Source organism: Nomascus leucogenys, chromosome 13 (genome assembly GCF_006542625.1).
Source record: "Nomascus leucogenys isolate Asia chromosome 13, Asia_NLE_v1, whole genome shotgun sequence".
Classification (NCBI taxonomy): domain Eukaryota; kingdom Metazoa; phylum Chordata; class Mammalia; order Primates; family Hylobatidae; genus Nomascus; species Nomascus leucogenys.
This window is the reverse complement of record NC_044393.1, coordinates 43315747-43330185: the sequence shown is the minus strand read 5'-3', so window position 1 is coordinate 43330185 and position 14439 is coordinate 43315747.

Below are 14439 nucleotides of genomic sequence, written 5' to 3'. Positions count from 1 at the left end.
ACAGAGGCTGAGAAGTCCAGGGACCTACAACTCATAAATGACAGGGTCAGGACCTCAACCTGGTCAGTTGACTCCAGGCCAAAGTTGTTGCTGGCCCTTTTTTGAGAAGCTAAATATACCTTTGCTTACAAGTTCAAAGGAAAGTGATTCAAAACTTCCTCTGTCAAATGTCTTGATTTTAGGATTCACAAGTAGAAATAAAATGAGTGAAAAAGCACTGAATTCATGTGAGAAGGGGTTCCAAAAAATATAGCAGATTTATTCACTCATTCATTTATTTATTAAATATGATGATCAGGCCATTATGCTAGTGATCCAGATAAGAAATGATTCTGATCTCTTCCAAGCTCAAAATGAAAGACTTCTTAGGTGAGAAATGCTAAAATAGAGGTATCAACACAGTGCTACCTCTAGTCAGGAAATAGTGCAAAGAACACATACACACACACATACACACACAAAACACACACACATACACACTACTTTTTCTACCTCAACGAACTTAGGCTGTGGATTACCCACTGCATGTTTTATGGTCTCTAAAATATGGGACATTCTCTTGTGTGTTTTTTTCCGGTAATAGCCAGGAAGAGAATTTCTTTTTTTTAATTAAATTTTTTAATTTCCATAAGTTATTGGGGAACAGGTGGTGTTTGGTTACATGAGAAACTTCTTTGGTGGTGATTTGTGAGATTTTGGTGCACCCATCACCTGAGCATTATACACTGCACCCAGTTTGTAGTCTTTTATCCCTTACCCACTTCCCACCATTTCCCCCTGAGTCCTCAAAGTCCATTGTGTCATTCTTATGGCTTTGCATCCTCATAGCTTAGCTCCCACATATGAGTGAGAACATATGATGTTTGGTTTTCCATTACTGAGTTACTTCACTTAGAATAATAGTCTCCAATCTCATCCAGCTTGCTGCAAATGCCATAAATTCATCAGGAAGATAATTTCTTTGTGGTTAATTCACCTTGACTTTTAAAGCTTTTAAGGAAAAGACAATACGTGGTTATATGTAAGGTGTAAAGTTCATGTCATTAAAAGGTGCTTGTCTATATGGCATGATCCGAGGCCCCATTGGCTTAAATATCTCATCACTTACTTATCAAAGTGCATGAATGTCCAGCATTAGAAATGCAGTTCCTTGGGGTGTGGAGGGCATTGAGGGCTCCCAGCCCTGCTTCTTAAGCGCATCTGTTGCTGCATAGTATCAGGTTTAAGTCTTAGCATCCACACCATGTCAGCAATTAGGTGACAGCTAACTGTGGTCAAAGCTTTCTGGGGACTGAATGAAGAACTGGGGTGGCACAGGTAGTGAAGGAGGGTGAGAGGCTGGTGGGGCCATGACAGGGGATGTTGGGGGTTGGCAAAGCCCAAACTTCCCTGCTTTCCCTGGAACTGGCTGCACCAAGAAGTTGAGGCTCCTGGTTTGTTTGGAATCAGGTATGGTACAATCCGTTGTCCCGTGGACCAGTGTTGTCATAGAGGCCCAGGTCTCCTAAGACCCAGTAGAGGTGTACTGTTTTTGGTGGTGTGTGCACTAGTTACCTGTTCAAATGATCATTCTCTTGGGCAACAGGTAAAAAAGTTCCTTGCCTTAATTGGTTCCTCAGGTAAAGCACAAATAAGTCACTAGCTTGACAGTAGAATCAGCAGCAGTTTTTTTTTTTTTCAGTTAGACAACAGAGAGCTCATAGTCCCCAAAAGAAAGTTACTTTCTTGCCAACGTTGGTCAAAAGTATGATTCTTTTAGAAAAATTCAATGAAGATTTCCTCTCCCAACCCCATCAAGGCAGGAAATGGAATTGTATTTCCTAAATGAATGAATGTTTGCATAATATTTATGGTTTTGGATATATGTGATCATTAAAATATGACTTCTATTTGCTCTGTGAAGTGGAGACAAATTAGAATTGATTGCATGTGGAGATTTTGTTTGTTTTGTATCCTTTTGTATATGCTACGAAATCTCAAAACCATTAGACCAGGAGGAACCTGGAGAGGCCATTGGATCCATCTTATGTCTCTCTACTTCAAAGTGTGGTCTTGGACTAGCAGCATCAACATCTTCCGAGACCCTGTTAGAAATGCAGTGGACCCCAACTCAGACCTAATAAACTAGAATCTGCTTTACTACAAAAAAAAAATTCCTTGCCTTAAGCTTCCTTCCTACCACATTTAGGGGGTTTTCTATTGGTCGGTGAGGTATTATTTCTCTAGTATTAATTTTCTGTGCATCCTTGTAGAATTATTTTATTTACATATTTATTTTTAAGAGATAAGGTCTCATTTTGCTGCCCAAGCTGGAGTGCAATGGCACAATCATAGCTTACTGCAGCCTTGAATTCTGGGCTCGAGTGTTTCTCCCACCCCAGCCTCCCAAGTAGCTGGGACCATAGGTGTGTACTACCATGCCTGGCTCTTATAGAATGCATAGAATGACTTTAGCTGGAGCATTGGTAGATATTTTTATATCACCTTTCAAAGTTATGTATCAGCTATGAAAGTCACCTTCTATTTATGGTAATATTGGTTTTCTACTTATGGTAGTGATGTCGAGTTTCCATTTAAAATATATTTATTTAAGTAAGAAAGCAACTAGATTTAATGGCATGTTTTAATTAAATACTAGCTGAACGTTCAAGGTGGTAAGCAAATAACTGATATTTGATGGAATGGGAAAAATTAATTTCGAAACTTGTTCTGGTAGAAGAGGAACAAAATTAACTTTGAAACAGCATTTTGTCCAAGCTGAACTGGATGCTATGAGATTTTTGTTTTTAACTCTGAACCCCCTTACCTTATTCAGGTTTTGCTTTGTGAGGAGGAAGTTATAGGGAGTGAGTTATACTGAACCCTGGACAATCTAGCATATTTCTGAAAGAGATATAAGTTTTGGAGTCAAGCCAAGCTGGGTTTGAAATCTGGTTTCTCCATTCACTGATTTGAAATCTTGTCTTCACTCAGACCTCAGTGTCATCATCTGTGAAATGGGTTAGCAGTTCTGGAAAGGTTTGTGGTAAGAAATAAACGAGGAAACGTTTGCAAATACTGAGCACGCAATCAATACTCGATAATCGGTGGCTGCCAGTATTACCTCCTTGTTTGATGTTCACGAGGAGCCTGGAGTTGGCGGTCATTCGGCTGCACGCCTCCTGGCTTAGTGGACAGTTATCTTGGAAGAAGAGTTGGGGGCTTGTGGCTGTTTCAGGTGTGTGTCTAGGCCGTGCTCAGCTAGCATGACTGCTGTATGTTGCACACTTTTTGTGCTTTTTACTTTTAATGCCTGTAAGAAAGCAACTCATTTTCTTCATTTGATGTGATTAATGGGTGTCCCACGAAGAGGCCGCACCTGGGAGAAAGTGCTGACGCCTCAGACCCAGCTCCGCGCACAGCAGCGCCCCCTTCTGGCCCTCCTCCCGCCGGAGCTGCGCTTGCGTGAACGGCCCTCAGATGCGTGTTTGCCCTGCTGCATCTCTGTCCCAGACATTAAAGTGCAGGATTAGAGTCACACTACCACACAAAGCACTTTTCCGCTTTCCTGTCGTGCCTGTAGATATACTTGCTCTGGATTTCCTTTGTCACAGAGAGCGCTAGCCATGGGGGCAGAACCACGTAGGAGATTTGCTCCTGGAAGGGCTGACCTGGCTGCTGCTGACTGCCTTATCTACTGATCAAGGCTCCCTGGCCACTGGAATGTGACCTTACGACCACTGGCTGGACAAGGTCAGTGCAATCACGCCTCAAATGAGCTTTTGATGAGCCTAAATGGAAGGAATCCGCACAATACAGGTGTGCTGTGATATTCTAGGTTGGCCTTTGATGCTTGAGTTAAAGGACTTCATTTTAAAGTCCCTTGGTGGAGACAGTGAAAGGCTGGCAGAGGGATAGGACCTGGAAAAGATGCATAATAGGCATTGCATTTTGTTAGTAATGATAATAATTTACATTTTAAAAAGTATTCAGATACAATATTATTAAATCTGTTTGTTTAAAACTAAGCTGATCATTAAAAAATCAGCTTTAATCCAATTAATTTTTTTTCCAAGGGAGAGACTAAAACTCGAATATTATCACTGTAAGCAATCAAGAATTTTATTATGAAAATTGTCAAACATATAGCAAAGATGAAAGATTTCTACAGGAAACTGTTATACCCACTCTTTAAGTCCTGCCACCAACATGGTACTGTCCTTGCCCCATTGTATGTGTATCCATCTATCCAGAGAATGTGGGGATTTTATTCTGATTCACAACTCTCAGAAATTAATTTTGACTTCTAAGAGTTCTTTTGCACCGTTACTGTAAAACTATCCAGAATAACTTAAGATCATCTGATTAAATGTATACTAGATAATAAAAATAAGAACAGTATAAATATTTCCAAAGAACAAAACTTAACCATCGCACAATTTCAGCCTCATCAGAATTCTGGATCTCAAATAGAATGCAGTTAACTCTTTGAAAATGGAATTGGAAGTGTCTATCTCTTGATCTAGGGGCCGGTTCCATGAGTGTGTTCAGTTTGTGCAAATCTGTTAAGCTGTAGATTCAATAAGTAGTTTTATAAATAAACAACAAAAATGAAACTGTGCAGCAGTTTTATATTTTGGGAGCAAAAGGTTTGTCTCCTCAGTTTCCCATTTGCCCAGCTGGCCCTGGAATCCTGGCATCTTTCTTCGTTGGACAAGGCATAGCCACCTCTGAGCCTCCGTTGTCTAACATTGGGCAGGGGGTGTAAAAGCCCATGCTGGATTTGGGGTCTAGTATTTCCATTTGTCCAGGTTTCACTGTAATGGTACCAATAATTTGAATTCCTTTGCAGGTAAATTGACCTTTATTCTGTAAATGGTGCTGAGAAGTCCTATTAGTGAGGTGCAAGGAGAAGTGGGTTTGAGATCAGGGAGTCCTGGTTTAGCACTAGGAACGCAATAGAACTTTTTTTATTTTTGCTTTTGAGACAGGATCTCCCTCTGTTGCCCATGTTGGAGTGGAGTAATCACAGCCACTATAACCTCTATCTCCTGGGCTCAAGCTATTCTCCCACCTCAGCCTCCCAAGTCCAGGTAGCCAGGACTACAAGTGTGGGCCACCACGCCTGGCTGATTATTTTATTTTACTTTTGTAGAGGTGGGGTTCTTGCTTTGTTGCCCAGGCTGGTCTTGGAACTCCTGGCCTCAAGTGATCCTCCTTCCTTGACCTCACAAAGTGATGGGATTACATGGGTGAGCCACTGGGCCTAGCTGTGATACAACTTTTTAAAAATTTATTTATTTATTATTTTTAGTATTTTATTTTTTTCCAACTTTTATTTTAAGTTCATGAGTACATGTGCAGGATCTGCAGGCTTGTTACATAAGTAAATGTGTGCCATGGTGGTTTGCTGCACGGATCATCCCATCACCTAGGTATTAACCACAGTGGCCATTAGCTATTCTTCCTGATGCTCTTCCTTCCCCCACCTCCACTCCTTTCAAAAGTCCCCAGTTTGTGGTTCTCCCCCACTTGCCAATGTATTCTCATCCTTCAGCTCCCACTTATAAGTGAGAACACACGGCGTTTGACTTTCTCTTCCTGTGTTAGTTTGCTGAGGATAATGGCTTCCAAATCCGTCATGTCCCTGCAAAGGACATGATCTTATTCCTTTTTATGGCTGCATAGTATTTTCTCTATCCAGTCTTTCACTGATGGGCAGTTAGGTTGATTCCATGTCTTTGCTATTGTGAATAGTGCTGCAATGAACATAGTGTGCATGTATCTTTATAATAGAATGATTTATATTCCTTTGGGTATATACTCAGTAATGGGATTGCTGGGTCAAATGGTATTTCTGCCTCTGGGTCTTTGAGGAATCACCACACTGTCTTCCACAATGGTTGAACTAATTTACACTCCCACCAACAGTGTAAAAGCATTCTATTTTCTCCACACCTCGCCAGTATCTGTTGTTTTGTGACCTTTTAATAATAGTCACTTTGACTGGCATGAGATGGTATCTCATTATGGTTTTGATTTGCATTTCACTAATGATCAGTGATGTTGAGCTTTTGTTCATATGTTTGTTGGCTGCATGAGTGTCTTCTTTTGAGAAGTGTTTTTATTCATGTCCTTGGCCCACTTTTAAATGGGGTTGTGTGTTTTTTTCTTGTAAATTTGTTTAATTTCCTTGTAGATTCTGGATATTAGACCTTTGTCAGATGGATAGATTGCAAAAATTTTCTCCCATCCTGTATGTCATCTGTTCACTCTGATGATGGTTTCTTTTGTTGTGCAGAGGCTCTTGGTTTAATTAGATCCCAATTGTCATTTTTTTTGCTTTTGTTACATGACATAACTTTTAAATGTCATCTCCCCTTTCCCATTACCTCCTGCCTTCCCCTGCAGGGCCCTGGGCCCCGAGTCATAAAGACATGCTCAGTTTTTGTCCAATTATTCTGAGAACTGTGAGGGCATGGAGATGAGGTGGGGACCAGAAGGCAATATTTGGAAGTAAAAAAGCCACATAGAAGCATAAAAAATAAAAGAGGGGCACTATAGGCAAGTATTGATTGAATTGCTACAGTATCTCTTATTTAGACTTTGGACAGATGGGAGAAATATCCTTTGCATATCCTTCTTGCTGTGGCTGGTAAAAGAAATCTATGCAACATGAGATTTATGAAAACACAAAAGTGTGACCTCAGGCTCTGAGTTGGAAAGAGAAGCTGGTAAGTTTCATCCTTCCTGTGCCCCTTCAGAGTTTGCTTTGGTTGCTTTCTCTGCCTGTTTCCTGACTTGAAGTCCACAATCAGCTATCACCTACTTTCCTGCTCTTGTTTGTAACAAATGTCCAGAGATCTTCATGGGTGCTGACTCCCTTCTTTGCTTTATTCCCTTCTTTGTGTTCTCCAGTAGGGCTGTCATCCCCATCACTGCATTGTCTCTCATCAAGACCACCGGTGGCCTGGTCTTGGCAAAGCCAATCTCCAAATCTTACCTGACATCTCAGCGGTATCTGACTTCAGTGACCACTTTCTCCTTTTTGAAATGCCATCACAATATGCTTACCTGTATTTTTTTCTGTTGCCCTCACCTCTCCTCCACCCCCTTTCCTGCTAGATGTTGGCATGTTTCAGTCCTTGGCCTTCACATGTACTTTCTCATATGTTGATGATGTCAACGGATCCATAATGTTAAACATTGTGTCTACTTTATGATTCCTAATTAATTTTTCCAGTCTGAGCTTCTCCCCTGAGCACCAGATTCATGCATGAAACTGCTCCCTTAACATGTCTTTTAGGAAACTCCAGCTTAATATAGACTAAGCATTTTATCCATCCACGGTATTTTTTTCATCCCAAGCCTTCTTCATTTCAGTAACCAATATTACTATCTCTTCAGTTGCCCAGACACATTTTCTATTAACCTCTGTAAGCCTCAGTTTCTGATCTGTCTAGCAGAGCTATGCTAATAGTATCAGCCTTAGAGCCTCAGTTCCTTCATCTGTAAAAGGATCATTGTAATAACTGCTTTGCCTACTTTATTGGGTTGCCATAGGATAAAATAAAAATGCTTTGCCAATTGTAAAGTGCTGTACAAATGCAAACTACTGTTATATCATTGGAGGATTGGAGGTACCTTATTTAAATATTTATGTAATAAATTTATCTTAGATTTTCTTTGTAAACAGACTGTGTTTTTTGATCAACTGGCACATTTCCTTCTGGTAGTTGACAAGGGTACTGTCACACAATATGTTTGTTTCTTTGCTTTGACTTATAGGAGGCTCAGAGCAAAATGTAATGTTTAGCTATACTCATTCTTCTTTTTTCTTATTTTTATTTTTGAGATAGCTTCTCACTCAATTGCCCAGGCTGAATTGTGATAGCACAGTCATGGCTCACTACAGCCTCCACTTCCTGTGCTTGGGTGATCCTCCCGCCTTAGTCTCCCAAGTAGTTGGGACTACAGGCACATACCACCATGCCTGGCTAGTCTTTATATTTTTTTGTAGAGACAGGCTTTCACCGTGTTGCCCAGGATGGTCTTGAACTCCTGGACTCAAGCCATCTGCCTTCCTAGGCCTCCCAAAGTGCTGGGATTACAGGTGTGAGACACCATGCCTGGCTACTCAATATTCTTGAGTTAGTTTTTAATTATGATTATGTTTTCTTTTTAAAAACATGTTTTATTAATTTTTTCTCCCTATTTTAATCATGGAGGTACATTCATCTTTCATTAAAAACATTTGTAATGAAATGTTTGTGTGTGTGAAGATTCTAGGTATAAACAAATGATAGATCAATAAACAAACAAGTAAATCCCATGACCATGACCCATTCTATTCAGAGATACATTATCATATTTTATCATCATTGACCTGAAATACAAGTTTTTAGTAGGCTAAATTTAGTGGGCAATGAAAATGAAATAATTGTTAATTTAAATCTTTCTCATTTTGTGCATATTTCTTAAAATATATATTTTTTGATAAATCTAGTTACTGTTTTATGTTATCACAGAGCCAGTTTACTTTTTTAAAACAGCAAGCCCTGTTTGTAACATATGGAACATTGGAAATATAAGCTGTAAACTGAAATAATATGTTTTCTATAATAATTATGAATTCAGCTGGATGGAACAGAAAACTTAAATGACAGCAGCTATTCTTTCCCATATAGAGGGAAGGTGAGTGGTGGATGGCTGAGGGCCAGAGCAGGGCTCCCGATGTTATAAATGTCCAGGTTGCCTCCCTCTTCAGGCTCGGCACCCTAAGTTGGAGACTTTTGCCCTCAGTATCACAGGATGGGTCTCCAGGCATTGAGACTGCATTCCAGGTGGGGAAAGGAGGAAAGAGCAAAGGTAAAAATTCAGCTGAATCTACACTGCTTATCTGGAGAACAATACTTCCCCAGAAGCTCCATTTGGTACATTTCTGCTTATGTCTAATTGGACAGAACTGAGTCACATGGCCACTCTTCGCTGCAGGGAAGTCTGGAAGGCTCAATATTTTTAACTAGGCACATTGTTGTCCGAAATGAAATCGGCTTTCTCTTAGTAAGGAAAGGAGAAGAATGAATATTGGATAGGCAGTTAGCACAGTTTGTCATGTTCCCCAATTTCTTTTGCTTTGGGAGTCAAATTTCTGAACACAGAAGATATTTCTAGCAAGGTAAATAGTGTTTCAGAAACTTAAATCTCACTTTGACAGTGGTTTTGAGAATTGGATGAGGCACATAGGTGAAGGACCTATAAGACTTCCCTGACGTAGTGACTCAAATGCTGTCTGAAAAATTGTACCACTTTCCAGTTTTTGTTTCCACTTTTCCCCTTTAAAAAATTTGTAAAAGTTTAAGAGGTTCAAGTGCAGTTTTGTTGCATGGCTGTACTGCATAGCGGTGAAGTCTGGGCTGTTAGTGTATCCACACTCAAGTAGTGGACATTGTACCTATTAAGTAATTTCTCACCACTCACACCCCCATCCTCCCACCTTCTGAGTCTGCAGTGTGCATTATTCCACTGCCTATGTCTATGTGTACACATTATTTAGCTCCGCCTTGTAAGTGAGAACATGTGGTATTTGACTTTGTTTCTGAGTTATTTCATTTAAGATAATGGCATCCAGTTCCCTCCATAATGCTGCAAAAAACACAGTTTCTTTCTTTTTACAGCTGAATAGTGTTTTTTTATATATATATATCACATAATATATAACATTTTCTTTATATATCTAAAATGTGATATATATTTATATATATTATTTTTCTTTAATCAGTCATCCACTGATGGACACTTAGGTTGATTCCATATCATTGCTATTGTGAATGGTGCTGCAATAAACATACGAGTGCAGGTATCATTTTGATATAATGATTTCTTTTCCTTTGTGTAGATATCCAGTAGTGGGATTGCTGGATTGAATGGTAGTTCTTTTGAGAAATCTCCATACTGTTTCCCATAGAGGCTGCACTAACTTACGTTCCCACTAACAGTGTGTATGCATTACCTTTTCTTTGCATCCTTGCTGACGTTTGTTATTTTTGACTTTTTTTTTTTTTTGAGGTGGAGTTTCACTCTTGTTGCCCAGGCTAGAGTGCAATGGTGCAATCTTGGCTCACTGCAACCTCCACCTCCCAGGTTCAAGTGATTTTCCTGACTCAGCCTCCCAAGTAGCTGGGTCTACAGGTGCCTGCCACCACACCCAACTAATTTTTTGTATTTTTAGTAGAGACAGCGTTTCACCATGTTGGCTAGGCTGGTCTTGAACTCCTGGCCTCAGGTGACCCACCTGCCTCAGCCTCCCAAAGTGCTGGGATTACAGGCGTGAGCCACCGCATCCTGCCTATTTTTGACTTTATAATAACCATTCTGACTGGTGTAAGATGATATGTCATTGTGGTTTTAATTTGCATTTCTCTGATGATTGGTGATGTTGAGCGTTTTTTCATATGCTTGTTGGCCATTTGTATATTTTCTTTCAAAAAATGTCTCTGCATGTCTTTTTCTCACTTTTTAATGGGGTTATTTGCTTTCTTTTTTTTTTTTTTTTTGAGTGTTTGAGTTCCTTGTAAATTCTGCATATTAGTCCCCTGTCAGATGGATATTTTGCAAATATTTTCTCCCACTCTGCAAGCTGTTTGTTCACTCTGTTGATTGTTTCTTTTGCTGTGAAGTTTCTTCGTTTAATTAAGTCCCATTCATCTGTTTTGGTTTTGTTGCACTTGTTTCTGAGGTATTAGTCATGAATTCTTTGCGTAGACCAATGTCCAGAAATGTCTTCCCTAGGTTTCTTTCTAGTATTTTTATAGTTTCAGGTCTTACATTTAAGTCTTTAATTCATCTTGAGTTGGTTTTTGCATATGGTGAGAGACAGAGGTCCGGTTTCATTCTTCTGCATATGACAATCCAATTTTCTCAGCACCAGTCATTGAAAAGGATGTCCCTTCCCAATAGTGTGCTTTTGTTGACTTTGTCAAAGATCAGTTGGCTGTAGATAAGTGAATTTATTTCTATGTTCTCTATTCTGTTCCACTGATCTATGTGTCTAGTTTTATACCAGTACCATGCTGTTTTGGTCACTATAGCCTTGTAGTATAATTTGAGGTCAGGTAATTTGGTGCCCTCAGCTTTGTTCTTTTTGCATAGGATTGCTTTGGCTGTTTGGGTTCTTTCTGGGTTCCATATAAATTTCATCACCTTATTTCTGTATAATAAGCTTCTTATTCCAAAATACACTAAATAAATATAGTATAAGAATTAATTTTTTGATATTACAGTTTCAGGGAAAGACACATTCATCAATTTACTCAACGCCAGGGTCACTAGTCGAAGAATATCTCATGGGACACATTTGAACTGTGTGCCCTATTTGGGTGAACCTACAAAATTTTCCTTCATGTGTTTATGCCAAGTGAGGTGTGAAGTGGCAGCATCTTCTACACATGTTGAGTCTTTTCCACATGTGTGCCATTCACATACATGTTAAAGCACTTTCATGTTCAGCCTTTATTTTGCCCTATGTTTTTCTGCACTACATTTATTAAGTGCAATTTGTGTGCAACATAACCATTAATTCCCCCAAAGTTGAAGAATTGGTGAATAAAATGTGCAGAAAAAAGAAAAGAGGGATTAATTTTTACTACTTTACATTTTATGTATAAACTTAATTTTAATTTTCATATTGCTGTTCAATGCTTATGTCAATTTATTTTTGTTGTTCAAGAGATACATTTTTCCATCTGTAAATGTTTTAAAACTTAGGTTGAAATGAAGTACATTCTATTCCCTGCCCATTAATGTTTATGAAAAAATTGAAGGTTAATGACTTTTAAGTTATGGACAGGTTTTCCTGAATAAATTAAAGTTTTTCAGCAAGGGATAGCTGTGTGTGTTTTAAGTCTCTGGGTAGATTCTCCCACAGAGAATGGGGAACTCAAGTTTGTGTGTTGAGGCAAAATATATAGGATATTGTTGTATGCATTATCTTGCTTCCCAGCAGCTTTCTGGGAGCAGGCACAGTAATCCGTTTTTCAGGAAAGTCGTAATGGCTTTCTGCTCTGTCAACTTAGCTTTGGTGGAACTACATTTCCCAGAGCTCCCTCCCCCACGCAGCTCTAGTTTTTTGTTGTATGGGTCTGGAAGGCAGAAGGGAAGCCTCAACACTTGTGAACACTCACTCACCCGGAGGATGTGGGCAGTGCTGCGCTGGACCCTCAGTTCCCCCAGCTCCCATCCATCCCTTCCTTCAGCTTTTCCAAGTTCTGGGCTGCATGGGTGCAGCTCTATGGCATATGCACCCGTTATCTTCTCGGTGTTAACTGCGTCATAAAGTTTGATGGTGGCGAGAACAGAAATGGGCTCCAGTCTGTCCCTGTGTGTTCCTTCTTCACACCTAGCTTTTCTTCCAGCTAGCCCTTCCTGCTGACCTCAGTGACTTCAGGCCCCTGTCAGATGCAGAAGCAATGGCCTTTCTAGGGTTTTCCATCAGCTCCCACACTGCTTGCCCAAGATCTAGTCCATGTAGTGGGTCCCTAATTCTATGCCACCCATGCGGTTCAAACTCCCGGAGTAAGCCCTGACTGTTTACTGATCTAGAAATTATCAGACTCAGAGAAATGATATCCCTCAGACTTGGCAGTGCAGCTCCTTCGTGGACCTGGGGGAGGTGAGCACAATTTATTCAACTCCTGTGCCAGGCCCTGGCTCAGCACTGTTATTGCATTTAATCTTCACAACAGGTATTATTACCATTTTATAGGTAAGGCAGCTCGATTTTTCTTAGGGCTAGCTATACAAATAATTTTTTTTTTGTCTTAGAACAAGCTGATGTTCAAAATTTGCTTTTTATGGAAAATCTGTTGTTGTAAAAATATGACTCTGGAGACAAATTTTCTGAGAGCAGTAAATACCAGAAGCCCAGCCAAAAAACTTCAGCACCCTGTTGAGATTGGGAAAAGGCAACATTGACTTATTTTCACTTAAGTTTATGACTTAGAAAAAAACTAACAGTGATGGTTTTCTTCTTCTCTGTTAGGCCTGTGGCTGCAAATTCTTTGCATGGCCGTTTATTTCACTGAAGCGAATGATAGCCCAAAAGTCCTTGAGATACGTGAGCTGCAAAATTCTACAGCTGTATGTTCATTTTCCAGAATTCAGAAAAGTGCAGTGCTTAATTTGGTAAACATCACCTCCATGGAAATTACGTTTACCCAGGCTGTGTATTTGAATATTAAACATACCCCACCATGAATCGTGATTGCTGGTTGACCAGCTGCCTAACCATTTCTTTGTGTTCATTCTTCCTCATGTCTTTGACTACTCCAGGCTGGCATTCAAATGCCAGGTCCTGACCATGTTTCTAAAGAATACATTTGAATGCAATTACTAAGCCTCCTTTAGAAGTCCAGCAGCCCTGTCCATTATAATAATTGATAGTCTAGAAACTTGTTAGAAAGAAAGGAATTTAATCAAAGGTAGAAGTAATTTATAGGGTAAGTCCGACATATACATACTTTCTCTAAGCCTTGGTTTGATTGGTTTTCATTTTTGGGATGTGTATTTGACATTTGAAACAATTTTGGTCAATAATGCTTTCATGTGAGGCTGAGAGTTCTTTGACCTATATATAGAAAACGAGGGAGAGCCGACAGAAATTTGGTGCTGGTGGTGACTGCTGAACTTTCAGGATCATTAAAATATACTGCTAACTGCATGAAATAAGCACATTTGACTCAGGTTTCTCCTTGGGGATGGTATTGGCCAGTTTCTCAGGAGAGAAGCCCTCTTCCTCTCCCTTACCAAAGACTCTGTCTCCAGTTAAACAGGGAGCTGCTTCTTTGGTTATTAGTGGCTGCCCCAACCTTGGTGCATACTTGGTGTTTAGCACTGATCACCGTATGTACAAACATCTTCCTACTAGAACCCTGAGATTCTTCCTGAGCTTTTCCTGGACTTGGGAGCTTGTTGGCCTGGGCACATGCAAATTGTAAATTCTTGGGAGTTAATGTAGAAGCAATGGCCTGTAGTCATTGGTAGATGATAGATAGGAACTGATGGGTAAATACACAGCCACACCTTGCCACCATGAGGGAGAACCATCAGGTGTATTCCATGTAGTTCTTTATAGTTCCCCAGTGGGATTGGGGCCCAGTTGACCATGGAAGGAACTTCCTCCTTTGCCCAACCTTTTAGTGGATTCCTTCCCTTCCCTTACTTCCTCACTCCCCTAGCAGTGCTTTCTGGGAATATCTCCCAACTAGACTCTGCACATGAATCCTTGTCTCGTAGTCTGCACTGGGGGAGCCCAAATCAAGATGATGGTCTTCATCTTTGTACTTGCTAGGACTTCCTTTGATAGCTAAGCCTGAAGAGCAAAGCCTCTTGTGCTGATCAGATGAGTAGATTATTACTGGTTGGCCCAATTGCAGAAGGAACCACCCAAGAGCAGACGAGAGA